The 24,298-nt window shown below is 51.4% G+C and overlaps 1 long non-coding RNA gene and 1 pseudogene across 1 annotated transcript; both read left to right on the top strand.

Annotated features, from left to right (window-relative positions):
- Positions 1-1,542: 1,542 nt before the first annotated feature.
- On the top strand, positions 1,543-20,185 carry LOC139074781 (uncharacterized). Its single transcript, XR_011524526.1, has 4 exons — positions 1,543-1,678; positions 9,708-10,106; positions 15,448-16,045; positions 19,465-20,185. It is a non-coding gene; the product is annotated as an uncharacterized lncRNA (long non-coding RNA).
- Positions 20,186-22,386: 2,201 nt separating this feature from the next.
- LOC103556244 (eukaryotic translation initiation factor 4H pseudogene) lies at positions 22,387-23,187 on the top strand (annotated as a pseudogene).
- Positions 23,188-24,298: the final 1,111 nt, after the last annotated feature.

The following is a 24,298-nucleotide window of genomic DNA, read 5'->3' as shown; positions in this document are numbered from 1 at the left end:
GGCGCCGGCTGAGTAGGTGCTGAATGATGAGATGCATTTTGCAATGATTGGTGAGGCATGTCGCTTCTCTGAACCTCAGTTCTTCATCTCTGAAATGGGCATAATGATATCCTGTCCCCACGGGGTCACTAGCAGATGCTGCAAATGATGTGCCGAGCTGGCGCACCCTGGAGTCTCGACAAGCTTTGACCGTGACGGGATTTGCCATCCACTCTGACTAGCGGAGAGAACTGTTTCCATCTGGGATCGAATTCTCCCTGCGCCTCATTGCTTCTGCGCCCAGTAATCTGAATTGTTTCTTCTCTTCTCTAATTGTATCCATTTGCTTTTCTCTTTCTTTTGTTACATAAGCTGAGCTATTAGACTCGTTGGCTGTGAAGGTTGAATTCTTTTCTAATTATAAGAAAAATGGCTCTTCCTTCCTTCCATTAGTCCTAATGGAAATTAACTGCATAATTCTCCCAGCTTTGGGGTAAATCTCTAGGCCTCCGGCAGCATTGCTGAATGCAGGCTTTGCCGGGAAGTCGGCGGGCATCCCTCCGCCACCTGGAGGCTGGTGCCGTGGTTTTGGAGTTGGGTAGACCCGAGTTTGCATCCAGGAGTGAGCTGTGTGACCTGGGGCAGGCTGTCTCACCTTCCTGGCATCAGTTTCTTCATCTGTAGTGTGGGCCCGATGAGCCTCGCCACGCGACGTTGCTGTGCGGTTCTGTGCTGTTCCAGACTATGGAGGCTGAGTCTTGATGGCACAGCTGCCTTCTTTCTTGCCCCGCCTGTCACAGGCTGCCTTCCTGTGATGCCACACACCTGGGAGGGGGCGGCTCATTCTCCTGGACATTCAGATGTGTCCCGTGGAGTCTGCTCTCAGGACAGCCGGACGGACACCAAACAATGATGGGACAATTTTCCTAGACGCCCCTCCCCGCTCCAAGGCGTCTGGATGGAAGATACGGGTGGTGATGTCTGGACGTGACTCAGACCTGTGAGCTTTCTCCAGCGCTTTCCCTAGGCTGTGGTGTCTCCCCAAGGGCATCTTTTTCTCCTGCCATAATGAGCATCCAAGAAGAGAAGCTGGAGATTCAGGGACACGTCTGAGAGACGGCTGTATGGGCCCAACAGCTCATTCCTCTCCTGTCGGCTCCCAACAAAACACAGGAGGGAGAGAAGGCTCCGTCAGCTCTGAAGCTGAGTCGGGGGAGGAGGAGGGGCGGTGGGCGTGGCGGGTGTGGCGGAAGAGAGTGGTCTGACATACCCCCCACCACACAGTAACTCGAAGACCACAGGGATGCTGCCTAAATTCTCGACACCCAAGCGTGATCCAGATCCTGAAGGCGAGGCCGGGGCAGGAAGGAAATCTCAAGAGTCACCAGGCAGAGCCCAGGGGGTTTTGACATCTCGGCTCTGTGGTCCCTCACCTCCAATGCCACCTCCATAGTCTCTGTAGAGGGGACGTTGGCTGTTGTGGGATCCCAGCCAGAGGGCGGAGGTGGGCGGGAATGGGCGGGGGCTAGGAGAGGAGGACGTTTAGCCCTCCATAGCCTTTCCTCTGGTGCGACAGGGAGGGAGGAGACTGTGTGTGCCGGGGGAGAGGCTGATGCCTCTGGAGGCCACGGCAGCCTCCTCTGGGCTCAAGCTCCATGGAGCATGTGGTCCCCACTCTGTCTGCAGCTCGACTGGCCAGGTTGGTGCCCTATGCTGGGTTATGAAGATGGGAGGTGTGTGTGTGCATGTAAAGGAAAGAGAGAGGAGGGAGGGAATGATCCAGAGAGAGGGGCAGGAGAGAATAAGGAGGGAAGAAATGAGGAGGAGAGAATGTAGGAGAAGGGAGAAGGTAAAGGAGGGAGAGAAAACAGAGAAAGGACATCCCTTTCTGTGCTATGTTCTTTCCCTGCTTCTTGCCAAGGAGAAGGGACCTGCCCCGCGTCCCACAGTTGGGTGGGGGCAGAGTGGCAGACTCCATCAGCTACACATCTGATCTTTTTCATCTTCTGCTAGAGGGAGTGCTGGTGATGGGACCCAGTCATTGCTATTCTGTTCAGGAAGCTGGATGCTGCAGGCTCACGTGGGAGCCATCTTCCAGCCCCCTGGTCCCAAAGCCACCAGCTGGGCAGCCTGGCAGCCCTGGCTGTGACACTGAAGCCCCCTGTGCTTGGTCCTCGGGCCCAGGAGGGGCTGAGCAGTGGGTATCATCCTCGCTAGCTGCACCATCCCTGCCGGGAGCCCTGAGAGCAGATGAGAATCTGGTGATGCTGGAGTCTTGGTGGGGGGCCGTCAACTTCCTGCAGCGTGTTCACCGGCTGCAGAAGCTCGTGTCAGATACGGGCACAACGTTTAACTGGCCTGGCTGCGTGGAAGTCAGCTGCCCTGTAGGCGACACAACCGCCTTCATTTCTAGCAGGGCTCGAGGGTCAGGAGCCAGCCCGGTGCTGTGGGAAGAGCAGGATCCAGAGACAGGCAGAGCTGTGGCACCTTCCAGCTCCGCAGGTCCCGTCACCTCCCTGAGCCCCAGCTTCCTCATTTGTCAAATGGGGATGATCCTAGTGGAGGTGCGTTTGCTGACATGTATGAAAAACTTACTGTTCCAAATGCTTTGGGCATTAACTCTAATTTATCCTCATAACAGACTGTTCCGGTTTTCTATTTCTGTGAAACTTAGTGGCTTAAAATGTCAACTGATCATTATGTGTCCCACTTCTGTGGCTTGGCTGGGCTCAGCTGGGCGCTCCTGGCTTGAGGTCTCTCATGCAGTCGTGGGTCAGGGGCAGCTGGAGCTGGAATCATCTGAAGGCTCGACTGGGCTGGGTGTCCAAGGGGCGTCTTCACTCACAGACCCAGCACCATGGTGCCTCTCTCTCCACGGGGCCTCAGCCACCAGGACCCTTCCACATGACTTGGGCTTCTCACTGCGTGGGGTGTATTCATTTTTCTGTTGCTGCTGTAACAAATGACCACAAATTTAGCAGTTCAAAAAAAAAATACACACTGATTGTGTCACAGTCTGGAGGCCAGAAGGACAGCGTGGCTCACTGGGTCCTTTGCTCAGAGTCTCAGGAAGCCAAAATCAAGCTGTGAGTGGGGCTGTGTTCCTTTCTGGAAGCTCTGAGAATGAACCCACTTCAAGCTCATTCAGGTTGCTGGCTGAATGCAGGAACCTGTGGTTGTCGGAGTGGGGTCCTCGTTTCCACCCAGGTACTGGTCTTTGCTCCCAGAGGCTGCCCACATTCCCTCTCCGGTTCTCCAGGTGGCTCCTTCCAGCAACAGCAGGATGAGTCTCTTTCATGCTTTGAGTCTCTCTGACTTCTCCTTCTGCTGCATCTCTCTGCCTCCAGTCAGAGGAAGCTCTCTGCTTTTAAGGGCTCATGTGACAGCTGGGGCCCACGGGGTGATCCAGGATAATCTGATCTTAAGGTCCATAGCTGTAGTCACATCTGGAAAGCCCCTTTTGCTCTATAAAGTAACATCCTCACAGGTTCCTGGACCTCTTTAGGGGGCCATTCTGTCTGCCGCAGGTGGTCTCAAGGGAGTTCTGTGCTGCCAGGCCGGTGAAAGGCTATGCCCGTATCTGGCCTAGGGTCCCTCCTGCTGAGGTCTGTTGGGCAAAGCACGACCGACCCCACCCCGACTGAACGGGGTGGAGAAACAGACCCCACACTGTGGGAGAACATGTGGCAGGGGAAATGTTGTTGGGACCATCTTTAGAACATCAAATCTGCCACACCACCCTAGCTCATTCTCATCTCCTTTTACAAATGAGGAAACGGAGGCACAGAGGAGTTACGTAACTTGCCTACAATCCAACAGCCGGTATCTGACGGTCAGGAGTTGGAGCGAGCAGGTGGCTCCAGGCCCTGCCCTCTTATCCATCAGCCAGATCCGAATGCCCGTGATGATCTGAGTGCCGCGCCGGCCCGGGCAGGTAGCCGTGAGCAGCCCGGGTCTTTGTTAGCGTCTACAGTCAGCCTGTTGCTGATTCCCGGTCCGACCACCTTCCAGCCGCGTGACCTAGAGTGAGGCAGGCACAGCCGCTTCCCTCGGAGAGGGGACAGTATTGTGGCTGAAGCGGACCATTAACAGCTGATAGCATTGCGGGATGATGAGCATTTGGGGGGGGGCGTGGTGTAAGGGAGCCCTGGGGGGTCTGGCAGGAGGCCTAACCCGCTCCAGAGGGAGGAGACGGCCTCCTGGGGAAAAGCCAACCTGAGGCCTTAAGGAAGAGAGTCACCGAGAGGAGAAATGGCAGGAAGTCCAGGGTTTGGGCCAAGAAGAGCATGAATGTGTAAAGGTCTGACATCTGAGAAAACGTGGCGCCTTTCCTCTGGGATCATTCATTTGGGGCACAGCAGGGGCAGTGGGTTGAATAGTGTCTCCCTTGTCCCTGTACCGAATTCACGTCCACCCAGAACCCAGAACGTGACCTTATTTTGGAATGAGGGTCTTTGCAGATGTAATTAGTTGAGAGTCTCGAGATGATGTCCTACTGGATTAGGATGGGCCCTAAATTGGATGACTGATGTCCTTATACGAGACAGGAGGGGACCCGAGACAGACACAGAGACCCTCAGGGGAGAAGACGGTGTGAAGATGGAGACAGAGGTTGCAATGATGCATCCAAAAGCCAAGGAACGCCCAAGGATTTCTGCAGCCACAGGAAGCCAGGAGAGAGGCAGGGACCGGATGCTCCCTCAGATGCCCCACGAGTGACCGAACCTGCCATTCACCTTGATTTCAGGCTTCTCGCCTCCAGAACTGTGCGGGAACACGTTTCTGTTGTTTTCAGCTACTAAACTGTGGTAATCTGTCACAGCAGCCCTAGGAAACCAATACGGCCCAGCAGGAGGCCACGGGCTCCAGGCCGTGTCGGGGAGAGGTGACAGGACCCACGGGGGTTTGCCTATGAGAGGCGTTCTCCAAGGCAAGTCATTGCTATCAGGAGGCATTAGCGAACCTTGGAAAAGCAGTCTATCCCTGGTCAGTAAACTCCCAGATGCCAGAACATCAAGAATACAGAAAATAAGAAAATATAGTGTTATGCAAGGTACGAAGGATCACACCCAATTTGTCCATGAGATAACCATGAATCCAAGAAGGGGCATAATTTCTCCAGGGTGACACAGCTAGTAAATGAAGGTGCTGGGTCAAATTTCAAGCCAGGTCAAATAAATCTTTATTGATAGAAAGAAAGAAAGAAAGAAAGAAAGAAAGGAGGGAGGGAGGGAGGGAGGAAGGAAGGAAGGAAGGAGTGTTTGGATCCGATTACCTGCTCTTTGGCAAGCGGTAGGATTAATGCCATGGCTATTTTGGCCACAGATGCCTCTGGTTTGGTTACCTACCTTGCCGACTCATTAGCAGAGATTCACAATGCCTGGTTTATTTTGCTAGTCTGAGCTAGGCTGGGGCCTTTGGGCTGGGAACACTTTGCTTATGTACCTTTTTATATGTTTTTTGGGTCCTTGGACACATTCCCCAAAATGTTGGTTGTTTCATTAATGTCTCAGTGGAGTAATCATAATCACAAACATCGATATTATTTATTGAGCTTCTACTCTGTGCCACGTGCTTTGGACTGATCATCTCAACAGTCCTGCGTGGTGGCACAAGGATCCCTATAGTAATAATGATAATAATAATGACAACAGCAACAATGGCGCTAACAACAATAACAGTAAGAGGAAACATTTCTCGAGTGTTAGTCACTAGGTGGTGGGCACTGGCCGCTGTGATGTGAGCACTGTTGTTATGCCATGCCCATGTGGATGTTTGGGCTGAATCTCAGAGACTTCCCAGCATTTCTGACCTCCGGAAGGAGATGGCGCAGTGTTTTGCTGAAAGAGCATGGGCCCATCCTCCTTCCATCTTCCCAGAGGGCGGGAGAGGGCCGCCCGCCCACAGGCCTCAGATTGGAAGGTATGAAGAAAGTTCACACAGTTCTGGAGGGCAGCCCCCAAGTAGTGCCCACTCGGATCAGAAGGTGCCCAGGCTCAGGGCAGAGTGCTCGAAATTGCTAATAACAGCCAAATGGCCTTCCTGCATTAATCGCCATGTCCTCGGCCCTTGGGACTGGAGGTGAGCTGGGGGCTCTTGAGAGAAATGCTACTCTCTGTCTCTCTCATTCACAGCACCCCACCCCCGGCCTGCCCCCAGCTCTGCTGTTCCCCAAGGAGACGGCTGGCCACAGACTGCCTCCCCCAACTCCTGCCCTGAGGGTGACACCTCGGCAGGATATTGGGGTGGGGGGAAGGGCTGGTATCCACTCCTCCCCCCACCAATCCCATTCCATTTACTAGTAAAACACTCCTGCATCAGCACTAAATTTTGATTAAAAAAATAGAGAAACTGCTGATGCCCCCATCCTGAGATGATGATTCTTTCCACTTCTCTGCCTCCCCCTCCAGTCTTTGGCCAGGTAATAGAGAACCCAGCTTGAACAGAGCCTGTCCTGTTTGCCAACGGGTAAGCACGCGGGTCCTGGAGCCCAGCTGGGCACGGAGCCTGCCTCTGCCGCTTTGTAGCTGTGGGACTCTTGGCAAGTCGCTGATCCTCTCTGAGCCTCAGTTTCCTCATCTGTAACATGGGGTAACAACATTGCCAACCTCAGAGGAAGATGGGTGCGGATGTTAGCTCAGGGCTGGTCTTCCTCAGCAAAAAGAGGAGGATTAGCAGCAGTTAGCTCAGGGTTAACCTTCCTCAAAAAGCAAAAAGCAAAAAACAAAACAAACAAAACAACAACAACAAAGATCGCCAACCTCGGACGGTTGTCGTAAAGATTAAATGAGACAGTAATCAGAGCTGTAGCGTGGTGCCTGGTGGGGAGCCGAGGTCCTCGAGCGGGGGCTCTTGGTTCATGGGTGGTTCCTATCCCCTCACTCAGGGCTCCTTGAGCCGCCACAGGGCCCCCCTCCCCGCCGAGTCAACTCCACCTTGTCCGTTAGATCTCAGTTCAAACATCACCTCCTCAGGGAGGACCCCCTGCACCTCTGGTCTGGGCCGCCCTCTTTGTTAGAGCTGCTCATTTGCCTTCTGTCTTCACAGCAGAAGCAAGATGTGTCCCCAAGTCTGAGGGGACGCCTGCCTGGCTGGGTCGCTGCAGCTTGCATCCAGGGCCCGTCATCTGGGCTTTTGCAGCATCCGCACCGGGCGGAGAGGCGTCCCAAATGGGCCCAAGTGGACCACTTGTCGCAGCTAACCGCAGAGGGGGTGAAGCCAGCCCTGCTCCCCAACCCTCGGGTGGGCACAATCTTGGGCCCACTTGGAGACTGAAGGCAGGCATCTTGGGGGCTTGGGGAGGGGCGAGGGGGAAGAGAGACATTTCCCTTGCTGGCGATGTCAGCTTCTTCTGCCTTGCCAGGACCGAGCCTCAAAGGATGAAGACTCCTGGGTGCACTTTATCCCCTCCCTCCAGGCCTGGGACACTGGGCTCACTGGCGAAGGCTCAGGAGGGCCTAGGATGCTCCTGGGACAGACTTCCCAGGGACCGGCTCTGCTTGGTGATTGATGATAATGACACCAGTTGGAACCAAACGCATATTACCCTGTTGGTAAATTTCATTTGCAAGATCTGCTTCTCCCGCGGTCCCTCCGGGAGCACAACACTTCAGTGTTTTAAGTCTCTATTAGCTAAATTTTGCAAACTGGCCTCAGCTGGATCACAACAAACCCGAGCTATCCAGGTTTCTGGGGACACATTCATTCCAGCCTCCTTTTGGCTGGCCTGTGAGATAGTCAAGGGTCGAGGTTGTGGCCTCGGAGAGAGGAGAGCTGGGTTCAAATCTTGGCTGTTCCATTTCCCAGCCGTGTGGCCTTGGACAGATGACTTCATGTCTCTGAGCCTCATCTTGCTCATCTATAAAATGGGAGCAATAACATTCAGAGGAGGGGGAGTGAGGTGAGGATGCTTGTTCTCCTGTGACCTCTTCGCAGGGTCAGTCAGGGTCAAGTGGACCTCTTGATTGAAGGTCACAGCTCCCATCCCACAGCCCTCTTCTTACAACTTTCTCTGTCTCCAGATTCTGGTAACTGCTTCCTCCTCCTCATCCCAGGATTAGCTTTCAAAACTAACTTCATCTTTCCCATCCTCTCGTCCTCCTTGTCCCTTAGGCTCTGTTTTCCCCCACCCCTGCTGGGACTTAGCATCTTTCTCTGCAGGGCCTCAATTCTTGCCACTGTGAATAATTCCTTCCTCTGAACCCACTTCCTGAAGTATCAGCTGATAACAGATTCCAGCAGGGGTTCTCCCTCTGGGGTCCAGGGGTTGTGCGGGATTTTGCATCTGTCTGCATTTGTCCAGTAAGAGAGTTCATGGCTTTCCTTCCTTCCACCCCCTACATTCTCAATCAGAAAAAGTTCAGAACCATTGGGTATCTGGTACCTGTCATTTCTCCCAGGATCACTGGATTTTACAGATGGATTTTGAATAGCCAAATGCATGATGGGGGGAATCGTGGTGGAATTATTATATGGGTTGCAAAGATAACAGGGCCTGGGGCAGCCTGGAGCTTCCTCAGCTGGCCCTACACAGACCATGCTGTGCTAATGCTGCTTAATGGACAGCTTGCTGATTTTATGATCCCAAAGTGGGAAAACAAAGCCTGGGAGATTCACGTAGGATTAGAAAGAGGCCAGATTTCTTATTCTCTAAGACTTTTTCAGAGTGAAGGAGAAAGGAAAATACTAATAAAAGATGACATGCAAAATTAAATGGACCGGAGAACAGATAACAAAATAAATCTCGTGCCCAAGGAGTGTGGCTGGCTGATGTTGGCGGGAGAATATTTAAGAGGGGAAGAAATGGATAAAAGAAAGAAAAAGGAGAGTTTCTCCCTCTTTTCTGGCAGTGATCCAGTCTCTATCTTTAGGAATTGGACAGCAGAGCGCGCATGGCCGTGTTTCTTAGCAACCTCAGGTGGTCCAGCATCAGGGGGAGGTAAATCTTTGGGGGATGGAATTCTTTTCCTTTTTTCATTCTCTTCTTTTCCTCCTCCCTCTCTGCTCTCTGTTTCTGTTCTCTGTCTGTCTTTATTAAGCTCTGACAAGATGCTGGGTGTGGCGGTAGGTGTTTTTACCAACATTGTCTCAGATTTGCAACTTGCCGGCGATGTGACCTTGGACATAAGATTGTTCCTTCCTTGGTGGAGCGGTTGCCGAGCTTGCACGAAATGATACATCTAAAGCCATCTGTGTCTGGGAGCAGAAGTCAATTAATAAATGTTACTTCTCCCCCTTTCTCCTTGTAACAAAGTTGGCCAGCCCCTAATGCATCTAATTAATAACTGTGCATTTTAAAGATACTGACACAGCGAAGAAGAAACTGTGGCTTCTTTTCTTGCCCAGAGGAGGGAACCTGGACGTAAAGGGGCTGAAGTTGCATGTTTTGAAATGTGAAGGTGGGCCCTTGATTCTTGTTTTAAGGTGTGGAGTAGGCAGAGATGGTTTTGATATGCAAATATGCATTGTGTTGCCATGACAAAGATGTTGCAAGGAAATAGAAAATCACAGAACCTCAAAGCCCAGAACCGATTTTCAAGCAAAGTAACCTCATTTTCTAAGCCCAAATTGGGACGGAGGGTCAGAAGGGTGCAGGTGTTCTTATGGGGACAGCAGGACAAAGCCATATTGTTGAGAGTTTGAGATGCTTTCTTTTAAACTTTTTAACATAGCTGAAATTAGAATGCCTTTTGTGTGTGTGCTCAATGTAGTTTTTTTCTTCTTCTAAGTCCAGGAAAGCTGTTATTATACACAATGTGCCTCTTACAAGCGATGGTATCTCAAAATCAAGCAAATGTGGTTTTGAAATTAGAACCCGAATCAACGATCAGTCCAAAGTGAGAGCTCCTTGTTCTCTTCTGTGCTGTGAAGAGGGTAGACCAGTTGATCACCCGTCTAACACTGGTGTGCCGGGAGGTGCCGGCGCCCCAGCTACCCCCAGCATCTGCCTCCATCTTCTTGTGCTTCCATCCTGAGGGCCCTTTGGGGTAAAGCATGATCTGCCTGTGCTTGGGGAAGGCTAGAAGCACCAGGGAGTTAATACTCCTGGAAACAGCCCTCAGCCAACACGGCCAGAGAGTTGGTGGAATACATGGAAGATCGCTCGCCCTTTAAAGGGAAGCTGCAAGGTATGTTCTCCCCCGTCCTGCCCAGAGTTCCCCGTGGTCCTGAGCTCCAGTTTGCACGCAGGGCATCTTGCTTGTTAACACATCCTTGGCTGCCCGTCCCTCCTTCCCTGTCTCACTTTCCTCTTCCTCCTGCTGATGTATCTGGGATCCCCTCCCAAAGAAATGAATTGCACCAGAAACCTCGTGTGATGCTTAATTTTCTGCATCAACTTTGCTGGGCCACCAGATGCCCAGAGAACTGGTAAAACATTATTTCTGGGTGTGCCCGTGAGGGTGTTTCCAGAAGCGAATGGCATTTTAATTGGTAGACTGAGTAAAGCAGATTGCCCTCACCGCTGTGGGTGGACGCCATCCAATCTGTGGAGGGCCAGAATAGAACGGAAAGGCAGGGGAAGGAGAATTGACTGCCTGACTGTTGAGCTGGAACGTTGCTGAACTGCTGGCCTCTGTGCTCGTGGTCCTTAGGCCTTCAGACCTGGCCTGGAATCTAACCACCGGCTCCCCGGCTCCTGGGCCTTCAGAATACACACACTGGCGTCCCTGAGCCTCCAGCTTGTAGATGAAAGATGGTGGGACTTCGTCTCCATCATCATGTGAGCCAATACCTTATGACAAATATATGGATCCTGTGGTTCCCTTCTCTAGAGAACCCTAATACACCTTGTCTCGGAGTCTGCTGCTGGGGACCCCAGCCTGAGACCGCTGGCCATCTGTGACTTCATGGGGGCCTCTCTACTGGGGGGACAGGTACCGTGAAGCCTGTCCCCAGGGTATCTTGTCAATATTGAAGCAGCTGGGCAGCCGTGGAGCAGGAAAAGGAGAACTGCCTTGAAAGCCAGATGACTCTGCTCAAATGCCAGCATTGCCTCTCACCACCTGTGCGAGCTCGGGCACCATCTGAATCCTGCTAAAGCCTCAGTTTCCCCATCTGTAAAATGAAAGAAGTAATCTTTCCTACGAGGCTGGAGCGAAGCTCAGAAAACAGTCTGCTTGTATGTGAAAGGACTTTGTAAATTGATAAACCACGTGCATCAGTATTCTTGTAATTGAGAGGGAGGATGACTCAGGAGAAAAACACAGACTTTGGGGTCTTGACTCAGCTTGATTCAGACCCCTGACCTGCTGCATCTCATCCACACTCTTGATCAACTAACAGAAGTGCTTTGAGGCTTGTTTCCTCATCTGCCAAATGGATGTATTCATGAGGGGACTAAGCATGTATTAGTGAGGGTACAAAGCTGTAACAAAGAGGCCCCTGAATAGTATATAGAAGTCTATTTTCTCTCTCACCCAGGGGGCTTAGCATGAGCGCTCCAAGGCTGGCATCTCTACTCCACCGTCATCCAGGGACCCAGCTTCCCTCCACTTTGCTGCTCTGCCAACATCAGCATGGCAAAGCGGGCTCACCCGCAAGACACCATGGAACGGGGACTAGCCATCACTTTCCATGTGATATGGAAGCTTCACATGTTCCCTCTGTTTATTTCCCACAGGTTAGATTGTCACATGGTTGCACCTTGTTGCAAGGGAGGCTAGGAAATCCTACCTCTTCCTGGGCTCCAAGGCTATGCATCTTGTTAAAATTTGGAGGGGTCTCTATTACTAAGAGGAAAAGAAAAGATGCCAAGAGGCAACTAGCAATTTCTGCAAGAGGGGTAATTTCTACCACACTGGGTTGTTGTGAAGCTTAAATGAGATCCTGTCTGCCAAGAGCCAGCACAGAACATGTCCTTAATAATTTAGTCCCTGTTTGTCTTTATCGCTACAGCAGCAGACCAGAGGTACTGGAGCCTGAGGATAAGCAGAGGTGGGGCATCTGGTAATGAGCCAGGACCCCTTCAGAGGCCCTTTGCCGAGCCAGCGCCTCCTTGCTTCCCTGATCTGAGGGGGGCTGACCCGTCCCTGTGCTCTCCTCCCTGAGCATCCCGGCCCTGGCTCCCCAAAGCCCACCTTGGTGAGGGAATCTGGTTTCCCGTCATGACTGGGCAGGCGGTGGACCATTACCGGAGGAATTCGAAATTGGCTGGGCCCACCCTGCAGAAGACCCCAATCTCCAATCCAGCTCACCTTTCAGGATCTCCAGAGGGGCTTTCCAGCCCACCTGTGCGAGTGACGTTCCACCCGGAGGGGGCATTCGTCCGTGGGGTGGTCCGAAGGAGAGCGGAAGAAACCCAGACAGGAGCGGGATATAGTGAATGAGAATGAGCCCACGGACAGGCTCTGAATTCCGCTCCTTCCTCTGCTTTGGACTTGCTGTGTGACTTGAAGCATGTCTTTGTGCCTCTGGTCTCCCCTTGCCACATCTTTCTCTGGTTTTCTAGAGTCTAAGGCAGACCAACCAGCGGGTGTGCGTTCGCCTCACCCGGCCTGGTGTTTCTGGGCTTTATTTGGGAGGGAAAATTCATATTTGGGTTCAGTTTAGCTTGGGACTTAGGAAAGAGGTCCAGTAGTCATTCGTTTTAGTGGTGTTTATTGAGCACCTGCTGTGTACCAGGCCCCACCACCCTGGGCTCAAGGAGCTCACGGGGAGAGGTGGCGGAGAAGAGCATGAGCATCCAAGCAGATGATGACAACGCAGTCCAATGACCATGGAGGGAGAACTGAGGACGTCAGGGCTGACTATGCCCAAAGACTTCGGAAAAGAGGCTGCGGTTTTTGAATAATCAAAGGTGCTGATATTTACTGAGTCGTTAGCACGTGCCAGACTCTGTGCCGAGGGATTTGCATGCAGTATCTCGCCAGTCTTCCCTTTAGCCCTAGGAGGTAGGTTCAACTATTCACACCCGTTTATAGATGAGAAAGCTGAGGCTCAGAGAGGTTAAGTAACTTGCATCAGACCACACAGCTAGGAAGAGGCAGAGTTGCAGGCTTGTTGTCAGCATACTGCAGTTCCATAGCCAAATCCTGGCCCATGGCCTGTTTTTGTAAACAAAGTTTTACTGGAACCTAGACACACTCACTCATTTACATGTTATCTGTGACAGAGCTGATTAGTTGTTACGAGACCAAATGACCTGCAAAGCTGAAAATATTTACCGTCTGATCTTTTACAGAAAAACTTTGAGCCCTGCTTTATTACATTGTCATTTAATTGTCACAACAACCTGGTTATCGCCCCCCTTATACCAGGTGGGGAAACTGAGGCACGGGGAGGCAAAGTTGCTTGTCCATGGTCCCACAGCAGAGCTGCGATTAGCACTCTGGCTGGGGCCCCGAGGCTTTGTCCCTAACCACTCTGCCCACTGTCCTTCCAGTCCTAAGCGAGGACTGCTCCTTATGTTTAATTTTCGCATCTCGTTCAGCGTGAGGAAGAGAAAAGGTACTTGTTGGAACTGGCTACAAGCAGGTGTCAAAATATTTTCTGTGGCCCCAGAGATGTGCATTGGGAAGGAAAATCACGCGGACCGGAGCTTTCACTATTTTTCTTTGTGGTGACCACATAACGAGGGCTTTGGCAGCTGGCCCAAAATGGTCCATCCGCCGCAGGCTGTGGGGACGGGCTGGAAAAGCAGATAATAATAGTCCTGAGTTTATGGGGTTGCTGCAAGGACTCAATGAGGTAATATGTGCAAAGTGCCAGAACTGTGGCTGACACCTAGTCAGGTCCACATACGCATTGGCTATTTTGTCCTCAAGAGCTGTTCCCAAGGAATATTCTCTTTTCTTTCTTTTTTTTTTGAGGAAGATCAGCCCTGAGCTAACGTCTGCTGCCCATCCTCCTCTTTTTGCTGAGGAAGACTGGCCCTGAGCTAACATCCATGCCCATCTTCCTCTACTTTGTATGTGGGACGTCTGCCACAGCATGGCTTGATGAGTGGTGCCATGTCCACACCTGGGATCCGAACCGGCGAACCCCAGACCACCAAAGCAGAAAGTGCGAACTTAACCACTGCGCCACCAGCTCGGCCTCCCAAGGAATATACATGGCAATATCTGATTCTCTCACTAGCTTCTCTCTCAGCTCTAGGTCTTGTGTGGCTGTTCTCCCTGCCTGGACTCTCTCACCTGTAAGCTGAGACTGGTGTCTACCCAGCTCTCCTCGGTCGTGCAGCCTCAGATCTGGGGTGGGGGTCTGCATGGATGCTGTCTGACGCTCCTCCCTCTAGGCTGTGCGTGCACGCTCCCCTCCATCATAAATGTCCCTCCACCTGCCTGCCTTCCTCTCTGGGCTGTGAGCTCTCGCAGGGCACAGGCTGTGTTGTATTCAGTGCCGTGGAGCAGAGGTTGAAGTTAGAGAGAGTCTGAGTGTGAGGAGGATGTGATGTACTGGTTCTGAGATGGAGGGGCCCACATGCAATGACCAGAGAGGGGCCTCGAGGAGCTGAGGGTGCCCCCAGCTGACAGCCAGCAATAAAACGGAGACCTCAGTCCTACAACCACAGGAACTGGATTCTGCCTGCGACCTGAATGTACTTGGAAGCAGTCACCCCAGGGCCTCCAGATGCATATGCAGCCCTGCTCATGCCTGCATTTTAGCCCACTGAGGCCTGGAGCTGAGAATGTGGCCACGCTACGCTAGACTCTTGACCCATTGGAACTGTGACGCAATAAATTTGTGTTACTTTAAGCTGCTAAGTTTGCGGTGATTTGGTATGGCAGCAACAAAGAACAATTGGACTCTGTGGATGCCCAGATGACAATTTTTGGAATGAGCAGATAACCACAGATTCTGTCTTCTGAGGGTATTAGCTCTGTGCTTGGGTCTCCCTAGGCTCCTGAAACGCACGGACTCTCCCACTCTCCCAGCGATTCTGCGGGTTACATGCTATTATTATCCCCACTCTAGAGATAGGCAAACTGAGGCCCAGAGAGGTTGGCTTACTTGCCTAGGGTTGCACAGCTGGCAAGTGGCAGAGGTGGGACTTTGGGCCATCTTGCTCGAAGCTTCTCATGTCACCACTACACCACACTATCTTTCTGGCACTATTTGGAGATCCTGCCCATTATGTTCATTTTTCAAATTCTTGCCATGTCCTCCCATGGTCTTTCCTCTGTGTGTGAGCATCCCTGGTGTCTGTCTCTCTTTGGATGAGGACATCCCTCCTATCGGATTGGGGCCACACCGTTATGACCTCACTTAACGTTAATCTCCTCCTTAAAGCCTCGGTCTGCACATAAGTGACATTGGGGGTTAGAGCTGCAACACCGGAATTTTGTGGGAATGCCTTTCAGTCCATAACACCTGGCTAATGCTTGTTCATTTGTCCAGACTTCGACTTGGGGTCACCACCTCCAGAGAGCCTTGTTGACCTCTCCCCTCCTCCAAGTGGGGCCTGATACATGGGATGTTTTTCTCTCAGGGCCTCCGAAGCTCCTTGGCCTTATCTGTCTTTCTCCCCAGGCCCCCAGCTCCCTGAGGAGTGGAGGAGGTCATCGAGAGGATGTGACCGCCGGGGGACCCTTGAGCTGGACCCAGGCAATGGGAGGCTCCTCGCCCCTCTGCTCTCCTTGGATGGTGCATTCTGCTTGCCTTCTTGGCACTAGAAGCTGCCTTGAGGACACAGCCTTGAAATAGTAACGTGTTGCTGAGACCATCCAGACAGTGCACGTGACCAAACCCCATCAAGTCCTCTATATAAACCTGGAAGATCCTGGTGGGTGGATGCAGAGACCTATTCGTCTGGCAGCGCCCAAGACAAGCCTTGTGTGGAAGTTTCCTTGCTGGTTACACTTGCCGCCCACTGGTCTGGAGTGGGCTGCCTCTTTCTTCAGTCTCTCCTCGCCCTCCGTGTACAGGGCCAGTTTGCAAACCAACATGAGGGCAGGGGCTAGAGTTCAGGCATTTTGTGCCTCCCCTGTCAGTGCCAGGACCTGGGTCTGAAGACGTGATAGTGGCCAACAGGTGTCAAGTTCTCAGTATGCGCCCGGCATTCCACTACAGCGGCACTGTCCCTTACGGTAGCCATGAGCCACACGTGGCCGCTGAGTCCTTGAAACAGGTGAGTCCAAACGGAGATGTGCTGTGAGGAGGAAATATACGCTGGGTTTCCAAGATTTAGTAGAAAAACCAGAATATAAACTATATCATCAATAATCTTGAAAGTATTGATTACAGGTTGAAATGAGGATCTTTGGGATAGATTGGGGTGAATAAAATATTTTATTAAAATTAACTTCACTCTACGAGAGGCAGAATTATGTGTGAGGCCCATGTCATATTCCTGTTGGGAAGTACTGTGCTGGTTAATTTATCTGCACAACAATGCAGTGAGGTTGGCACCAACATACCCCCATTTTACAGATGGGAAAACGGAGGCACAGAGATTCTAGATAATTCAGATAACACAGTGTCTTAGTCGGCTTGTGCTGCCGTAAGAAACCATCATAGACTGTGTGACTGAAAAACGGAAACGTGTTTCTCAGTCTGTGGGTAGAGATCTGAGGTCAGAGTGCCAGCATGGTCGGGTTCCTGGGGAAGGCTCTCTCCTGAGTTTATAGATGGCCGGCTTCTTGTTGTATCCTCACATGGCGGAGAAAGAGACACAAGCAAGCTCTCTCCTGTGTCTTCTTATCAGGGCACTAATCCCACCACAAGGGCCCCACCCTCATGACCTCATTACCTTCCAAAGGCCCCACCTGCCAATACCATCCCAGTGGAGATTGGGGTTTCAACTTCTAAATCTAGGGAGAGCACAGACCTGCAATCCGTAACACACAGCTAATTAGTGACAGTTGGGTGACATGCTCATCTCCTCTGGGGTGAGAACCCAGCTCATCTGTCTGCAGAGCCGGCTTGCAGAACTCTACACCATGTTGCTTTTCTAAAGCAGACTTGAGCTCCCTCTCTGTTCCGGGTGCCCCTGGGGGCCTTTGTGCATGACGTTTCTTCTTTCTGGAATTCCCAGCCCAAGTCCGGTCCCCACAAACGCCTCCTCTCTATCACCCTTACCACTCAGGAAATTCTAGGGTTTTAGGAGCTCTGTGCCAGGAATCGGGGACAAAGATCAGGTACCTTTCTATGATGTCACACAATATCTATGGATTGTCCTTTTACGTTCAGTTTGAGGTCTTTCTGGTTCTTGGTGTGATGAGTGAATTTTGATTGTAACCTGGACATTTTGAGCATTATTTTATGAGACTTTGGATTTTACTGAAACCTTCTGTTTTAGCTGGTTTCCTCTGACATGCTCCAGCAGGAGTGTAGGGCGTCTCATTACTTTGGGATGAGAGTAGAGGTCCAGGTTGCCTCTACACCTCCACTGACACCTGAGGGGGGCTCCTTGCTGCTGTTGAGTAGGGGTGAGAGGTCTAGCTTCCTACTGGGCCCCACAGATACCCCCCTGACCGGGAGGGGAAGGGGTACCTTGTTACTGCTCCACGCTTGGTCTCCACTGACGCCACGGGGGGCGGGGGCCTTGTTACTGCCCAGAGGTGGGAGAAGCCCTGACTCTCTGCTGAGCCTCTGCCGACACACCCTGGGTGGGGGAGGAGGGGCGGGAGCTGCCCCTCATTACTACAGGGTGGCGGGGAGTGGTCCACGTGGTCTCCATCAGCACTGGGCACCGAGGGAGGGGGCTTCCTTGCTGCCTGGCAGTGATGACTGTCTCAGGCTCTGCTCAGCCTTCTCTGATCCCACGCTGTGCATGTGCGTGTGTGTGGGGGGGGCACCTCATTCCAGCCTGGAAGGGTGGAAATCTAGGCTTCCCACTTGGCTTTGCTGGCATGGGTGTGGATGGGGACACAGTTTCTTCAGCGGTGTTTGACTTCAGTGGGGGGGGGGGGTATTGTCTAGAAGTTTTCCATTTTGCTGGGCTGCCCCTTCCTGGTCCTTTGGCAACAAAGAAAGGGCATTTGTTGGAGCTTTTCTGACTGTGTCCGTGGGCGTTTCCAAGCCGTCAGCTTCTTCAGCTCCAAGCCCGGATGAGGCACAAGGAAAAGCAAGAGAACTCGCCACCGTGTTCCTCGTCGGGTCCTGAGGGCACCGTGGGTCTGCCTTCTCCTCCCCACCTTCCAGAGTCTTTGTATGATTGTTTTACATACAATGCCCGGGTTTTACTTGTGCTCATTGGGACGAGTGGGGAAAAGTACATGTACTGAATCTTCCTGGAAGTGGAATTCTCCATCCCAGGAGCTGTGACACTTGTCCACACTGTCCCATTGGCCAGATGCATTCAGTTGGCCACTTCAAGCTGCAAGGCAAGTGGGGAAATGTGGTCTTTGGTCCAGGTGGCCGTGGGTCTGGTTAAAAATTGTGGCCTTTCATTGCAGATGAAAGGAGGATGGATTTTGGGGGCTGCCAGCTGTCTCTGCTCCGGGAGACAAGAGCAAACACTGCGGCACGTGGGAGCCGCGCAGCGTTCTCCACTCCCCGACCCCTCCACACCAGGGCTGGGTGGTCTGAGGGTCGTCTTGCCAGACACGGACACACAGACTCTCCTCTTGCTCGTTCCTTTAGTTTCGTCAGCGTTTCTCAATCTTGGCACTGCTGACATCGTGGGCATTCAGTCCTCGTTGTGGGGCTGTCCTGGGTGCTGTAGGATGTTTAACAGCATCCTTGGCCTCTCCCACTAGATGCCAGTAATACCTCCCTTTGAAACCCCAGTCGTGACCACAAAACTCTTCTCCAGACGTTGCCAACTGTCCCCTGAGGGGGGCAAGATCATCCCCAGTTGAGAACCACTGGAATAGTTCAAACTTCAAAAATAACTCTCTATTTGAATTCAAAAAGTCACTGCTGTATAGACTATATCCAGGCTTTTCAAGAGTAATTTTGACCCTTGGTGATTTCTTCCTTGCTGACTGACTTAGAACTTACCTGGCACTTGTGTAGACAACACTGCACAGCAGAAGAGACTCCTGCGGCCAGACTTCCTGGGTTAAACCCCAGCTCCGCTCTTTACTGGCTCTAGAGCTCTGGGCAAGTTACTCACCTCAATAAGCCTCCTCATCTGTAAAATGGGGAGTAATCTCAGTCCCTACCGTATGGGGTTGTTGTGGGATTCAAATGAGTGAGCATGTCAAATGCTTTTAAGAGTGCTCGTAAATAAATGCTAGACTTCATGATTGCTGTTATCTTTATTTCATTGCTACTACTACTTGACACCAAGGGTTGTTGAAAATCCCCAAGTTCTTTACAAACAAGTTTTTTAAACTTGTTTTTATTTTTCTCCACACCTAGCATCGTTAAAAGAGCTTTAGAGAAACAAACCACAGTCCAATTCTGAAACCTTGTCCCCAGCAGAGTGAAAGCCTTGGAGAAGATAAAAAGGATGCCTCTTTTGAAGCAGGGTTATTACATCCTTTAAAGTGATCAAATTCTGGATCATCAAAGGAGGATGGATGGCAGAGGAGTGAGGGTGTTGCTCATTTTCCCTTTCAGACGGCGCCACTAATTAATTCGCACGCTATTGTTCTGCAGGCGCTGAGGGCCTGAGGAAAGGATGGCCGCACTTTCATATGCTCGGATGGAACAAAGTGCAAGCGGGAGAGCTGAGTTAATGGGTGGAAATCACTTTGCACGGTGTCTGGCATGTGATAAACACTTGGCAAATGTGGGCTATCATACCTCGTGAGCAATGAAAGCAGTTCCTGCCTGGGGTAATAGTGTTGGATACCTGCACTGTTTTGAACGGCAGCCCCCGCAAAGGATGTGTCCACCCTGAACCAGTGAATGTGAACCTTATTTGGAAAAGGATCTTTGCAGAGATAATTCAATTAAGGATCCTGAGAGGAGATCCTCCTGGGTTCTCTGGGTGGCCCCCAATCCGAGTGGTGGATTTAAAAGGGGAGAAGACACAGACAGAGGGGAGAAGATACAGAAGAGAGGCTCATGTGATGATGGACGCAGAGATGGAGCGATGCAGACACATCCAAGCTAAAGATCTCCAAAGATGGCAGCAGCCAGCAGATGCTAAGAGAGAAGCAGGGGACGGGTGCTCCCTCACAGTCCTTTGAAGGAGCCAGCCCTGCCAATGCCTTCCTTTTGGACTTCTGGCCTCCAGAACTGGGAGAGAATAAACTTCTGTTGTTTTCAGCTGCCCAGTTTGTGATAATTTGTTACCGCAGCAACAGGTAACTAACAAAATACCCCATTTGGATGGTGTACTTTTCCTTTCAAATAAATCTCACTTCTTGCTCAGCCTGGGGTGTTTTGCTCAGTGTCACTCACTGTCCTACAGGGGTAGATGTGTGTTTAACTTTATGAGAAACTGAAAGCTAGGTCCATTAATTACCCCCTCTTTGTAGATGAGGAATCTGAAGCACAGAGAAGTTGAGTGGGATGTCTGAGGTCACATAGCCAGTAAGTGTCAGAGACAGGATTTGAATCCGGCAGTCTGGCTTCAAAGTTCACGCTGTTAACCACTTCAGAATGCTGCGTCTCACCCCTCAGGGCCCTCAGCAGTGGGAGATTTCACAAGCCTGCTTGGGCTGGTCACAGTTCCCCTTGGTCCTGCTTTTTCTGTGGAGGATCAATGGCCTCTTCCTCCCTCCCCCAAAGCCCGGCTCTCCACACTCACTCCCACCCCTCCATTGTCTCTGCCCATTTTCCGATCTCCTCCTTCCCGGGTGGGGAAGTCTGTCTCACACACGAAAGTAGAAAGAAGTCGGATGATGCCTCCCATCTAAGCAGTCATCCAGTCCACTCCATCAGCAACCGCATCTCCATTTGCCAAACTCCTTCATCTCCTTCTCGGTTGGATCCCTCTTCTAGAAGGAAGGAGACAGAGACCCCATTCCAGCCCCAAGGATGGCCACCTCTTGCAGGGCGTTTGAAGCCATGCTATGGAGTTCTGCTTTTATTCCCCAGGGCAAGGGGGGACCACTGGGCGGTTTTAGGCAAAATTGTGATGTTACATTTATTTTCAGAAAAATCCTCTGGCTGAAGTGTAGGAAGAGTTTGGGGGCCGGAAGGGAAGGTTAAGACTGGGAGTGTGGATCTGTTACCTGAATCCAGGTGAAAGGTGATTGTGCGTAAACTTGGGTGGTGGAAACTGGGAGGGAAGGAAAGGAACAGAGTCCGTGAAAATCTAAGACATAGAGAGGACGGGAATTGGCTTGATTGGATGTGGACGGTGATGAGAGGCATCAAGGATGACTTCTAAACTCTTGGCATGGGTGACAAGGAAGACGGGTCCATTTACAACCAAAGGAAACAAGGAGAATGGCTTAGCCTACTAGGGCCGCCATAGCAAAATACCATAGACTGGGTGGCTAGAACAACAGAAATGTATTTTCTCATCGTTCTGCAGGCTGGAAGTCCAAGGTCAAGGTGCCGCCCGATTCCTGGTGAGAGCCCTCTTCCTAGCTTGCAGATGGCCACCCTCTTGCTGTGTCTTCTTATGACTTTTCCTCTTTCTCTCTTCTCCTCTTCTTATAAAGACGCTAATCCTATCGTGAGGGCCCCACCCTCATGAACTCTTCTATCCCTAATGACCTCCCAACAAAAGGCTCCATCACGTTGGGGTTGGGCATCATCATATGGTATTGGGGGGACACAAACATTCAGTCCACGGCAGAGAGGAGCCTGGGCTGGGGAGGGAAGGTGGATAGGAGTTTAGACTCAGTTCCTTCACTTAAAGATAGGTGTGTAGGAGTCAGATGAGCTGGACCAGGAGTCAGCAAACTTTCCCTGTAAAGGACCAGAGCGTAAATTTTTTAGCCTTTGCGGGCCACGTGGTCTCTGTAACAACTCAACTCTGCTATCATAGTGGGAAGGCAGTCATAGACGATCCATAAATGAATCGACGAGGCTGTGTTCTTAGAAAACTATTTACAAAAACAGGCAGTAGCAGAAACAACGCAGATGTCCACCGACAGATGAATGGATAAACAAAATGTGGTCTATCCACCCAAAGGAATAGTATTCAGCCATAAAAAATGATTGAATGAAGTTCTGAGACATGCTATGATGTGGAGGAATCTTGACATCATTATGCTCAGTGAAAGAAGCCAGACACAAAAGGTCACATGGCATATGATTCCATTTATATGAAATATTCAGAATAGGCAATTCTGTAGGATAGAAAGTAGATTCGTGGTTGCTGGAGGCTGGGGATGGGAGAATGGGGAATGACTGTTCCCTGGGTACGGGGTCACCTTTTGGAGTTATGAAGATGTTTTGGAATTACACAGAGGTGATGGTGGTACGAGAATGTGGATGTCCAAAATGCCACTGAATTGTAACTTTAAAATGGATAATTTTATGTTATATTAATTTCACCCCAATTAAACAAAGAAAAGAGGTGGCATGGTGGACAGGCCTGGCGGCAGCGGGTTGGAAGAAGTTATGTTGTGGGGTCCTCCTCGCTCACCCTGGCTCCTCTCCAAGTGGAGACAGCAAATGGTGGACTTCGATACCTATGACAATTGGCCCTACAGCAGCTTTGGGGGCGGCAGAGGGTCCTGTGGCTGTGTTGGTGGCCATGGTTCCTGTAGCTAAAAGGATGCTGCCTCTACACAGCATATGTAGGAAATCTTCCTTTTAATACAGTTCAGGGCGACGTAGATGCTATCTTTAAGGATCTCAGTGTAAGGAGTATATGGCTAGTCAGAGACAAAGACAGACAAATTTAAAGGATTCTGCTATGTAGAATTTGATGCGGTGGATTCCCTTAAGGAAGCCTTGACACAGGATGGTGCACTGTTCGGGGATCAGTCACTTCGTGTGGACATTGCAGAAGGCAGAAAACAAGATAAATGTGGCTTAGGATTGGGGAAAGGTGGACCAGCTGACAGAGGCTCCAGAGACGACTTCTTAGGAGGCAGGGAGTCGCCCAGGTGACTGGCAAACAGACCCCGCAATGGGGAGTCATTTCAGAGATGGCCCTCCCCTGTGAGGGTCCAGCATGGATTTCAGAGAATCAACAGAAGAGGAAAGGGCACAGAGGCCACGGCTCCAGCTTAAAGCTCGCACAGTTGCAACGCCCCTCGATCGAGTGGCCAGTCCCAACTCTGCCATCTTCGGGGGAGCCCGGCCCAGGGGTCCACGAGGAGCAAGGATGAGCTGCCGTCGGGAGGGAATGGGGTGTGGGGGGATGTGGGGCGAGACCACAGCTGTCTGGCCCTGGACCGGCAGCCCCGCAGTCACCACTCCTCTCTTGACCTCTGTCCTCCTTTCTTGCAGCGGAAACACAGCGCGTGAGCGCATGTCTGTTAACAAGTGGTCTTTATACATCTTCAGCTGTGTTGTCTCTCTCTAGCGCCTGTTTTGTGCTCTCTTTTTTTCCTGCCACTCCTTCCCCGTTTCCATTCTGTCCTTTTTCCTTTTTGCTCCTTGTTTCCTTCCAGCACGTGCGTTTCTCTAGCGCAGCCAAGGCGGTCACCACGTGAGACTTCTCTGGATGGAGGGGCTGCTTCCCGTTCTCCCGTGCTTTCTCTTTCTGCTTTAGACACACTGGCCAGGTCCGGTCGTCTCCTTTGGTTTTCTCGGTGCTTCTCTCTCGACCTGCATGTTGAGTTCTGTGTTGCTGTGGCTTCCAAGAAAACACCAGAGAAGAAGTCACCGACTGGAGAGCATCTCGTTTGTACTCAGCTGTGGTCATCACCCTGAGTTTGAGGCGTCTTGTTTTCAAAGCGAGGAAGAAAGATCTGTTGATCCTGCAAACTCTTTCCCGTCCCTGTTACCCCCTCCCCATGTGGATCCTTCAAGCAGAATAGGCTCATCTTTCAAACAGCAAAACCCAAGAGAAGAGGAAGGGGAAACGTTGGCGAGCAGCTCACATAGAGGGTGAATGGAATGCACGATTGTGTCCACACGTTTTATTGTTGCTCTTTCAAAACCGTGTCCAAATTGGTCCCCGCTTTTAAACTGTCCTATTAGAGGCTGGATGTAGCGAACTGCCCCCTGGTTTCCTTTCCCCTGGGCAGAGGAGCTGGGGGGACGGAGGGTGTGGTGGGAGACTGTGTGGCTAGCTGGTTAGTGCAGACTGTGCTCTTGTCCACACCCCTGTGGGCTGTGTGTCCTGCGTCTCTCCCTCTGTTTATCTGTTCCTGATAGAAGCAACAGAATGAGATACTGTGCTTCCCACCCTCCCTTAATTTCAGGATGAAAATGGACTAGAATCTGGCTCTTTACTGTTTCACTTGACGAACTGAGAATGTCACCTTGCAGAGCTGTCAAGAACCGTAAGATAACTGGCAGGTGGCTGTACGTCATGAGGTCTCCCCTTTGGGACAGAGTTTCTTGTTCCCACGTACAGTGTTCAGCGCTTCAGGGCCAGGGGCTGGGGTCGTAGCTTTTGAGCTGGAACACC

The sequence above is a fragment of the Equus przewalskii genome, chromosome 12, assembly GCF_037783145.1.
Source record: "Equus przewalskii isolate Varuska chromosome 12, EquPr2, whole genome shotgun sequence".
Lineage (NCBI taxonomy): Eukaryota > Metazoa > Chordata > Mammalia > Perissodactyla > Equidae > Equus > Equus przewalskii.
This window is presented reverse-complemented; position numbering and strand designations above follow the sequence as displayed.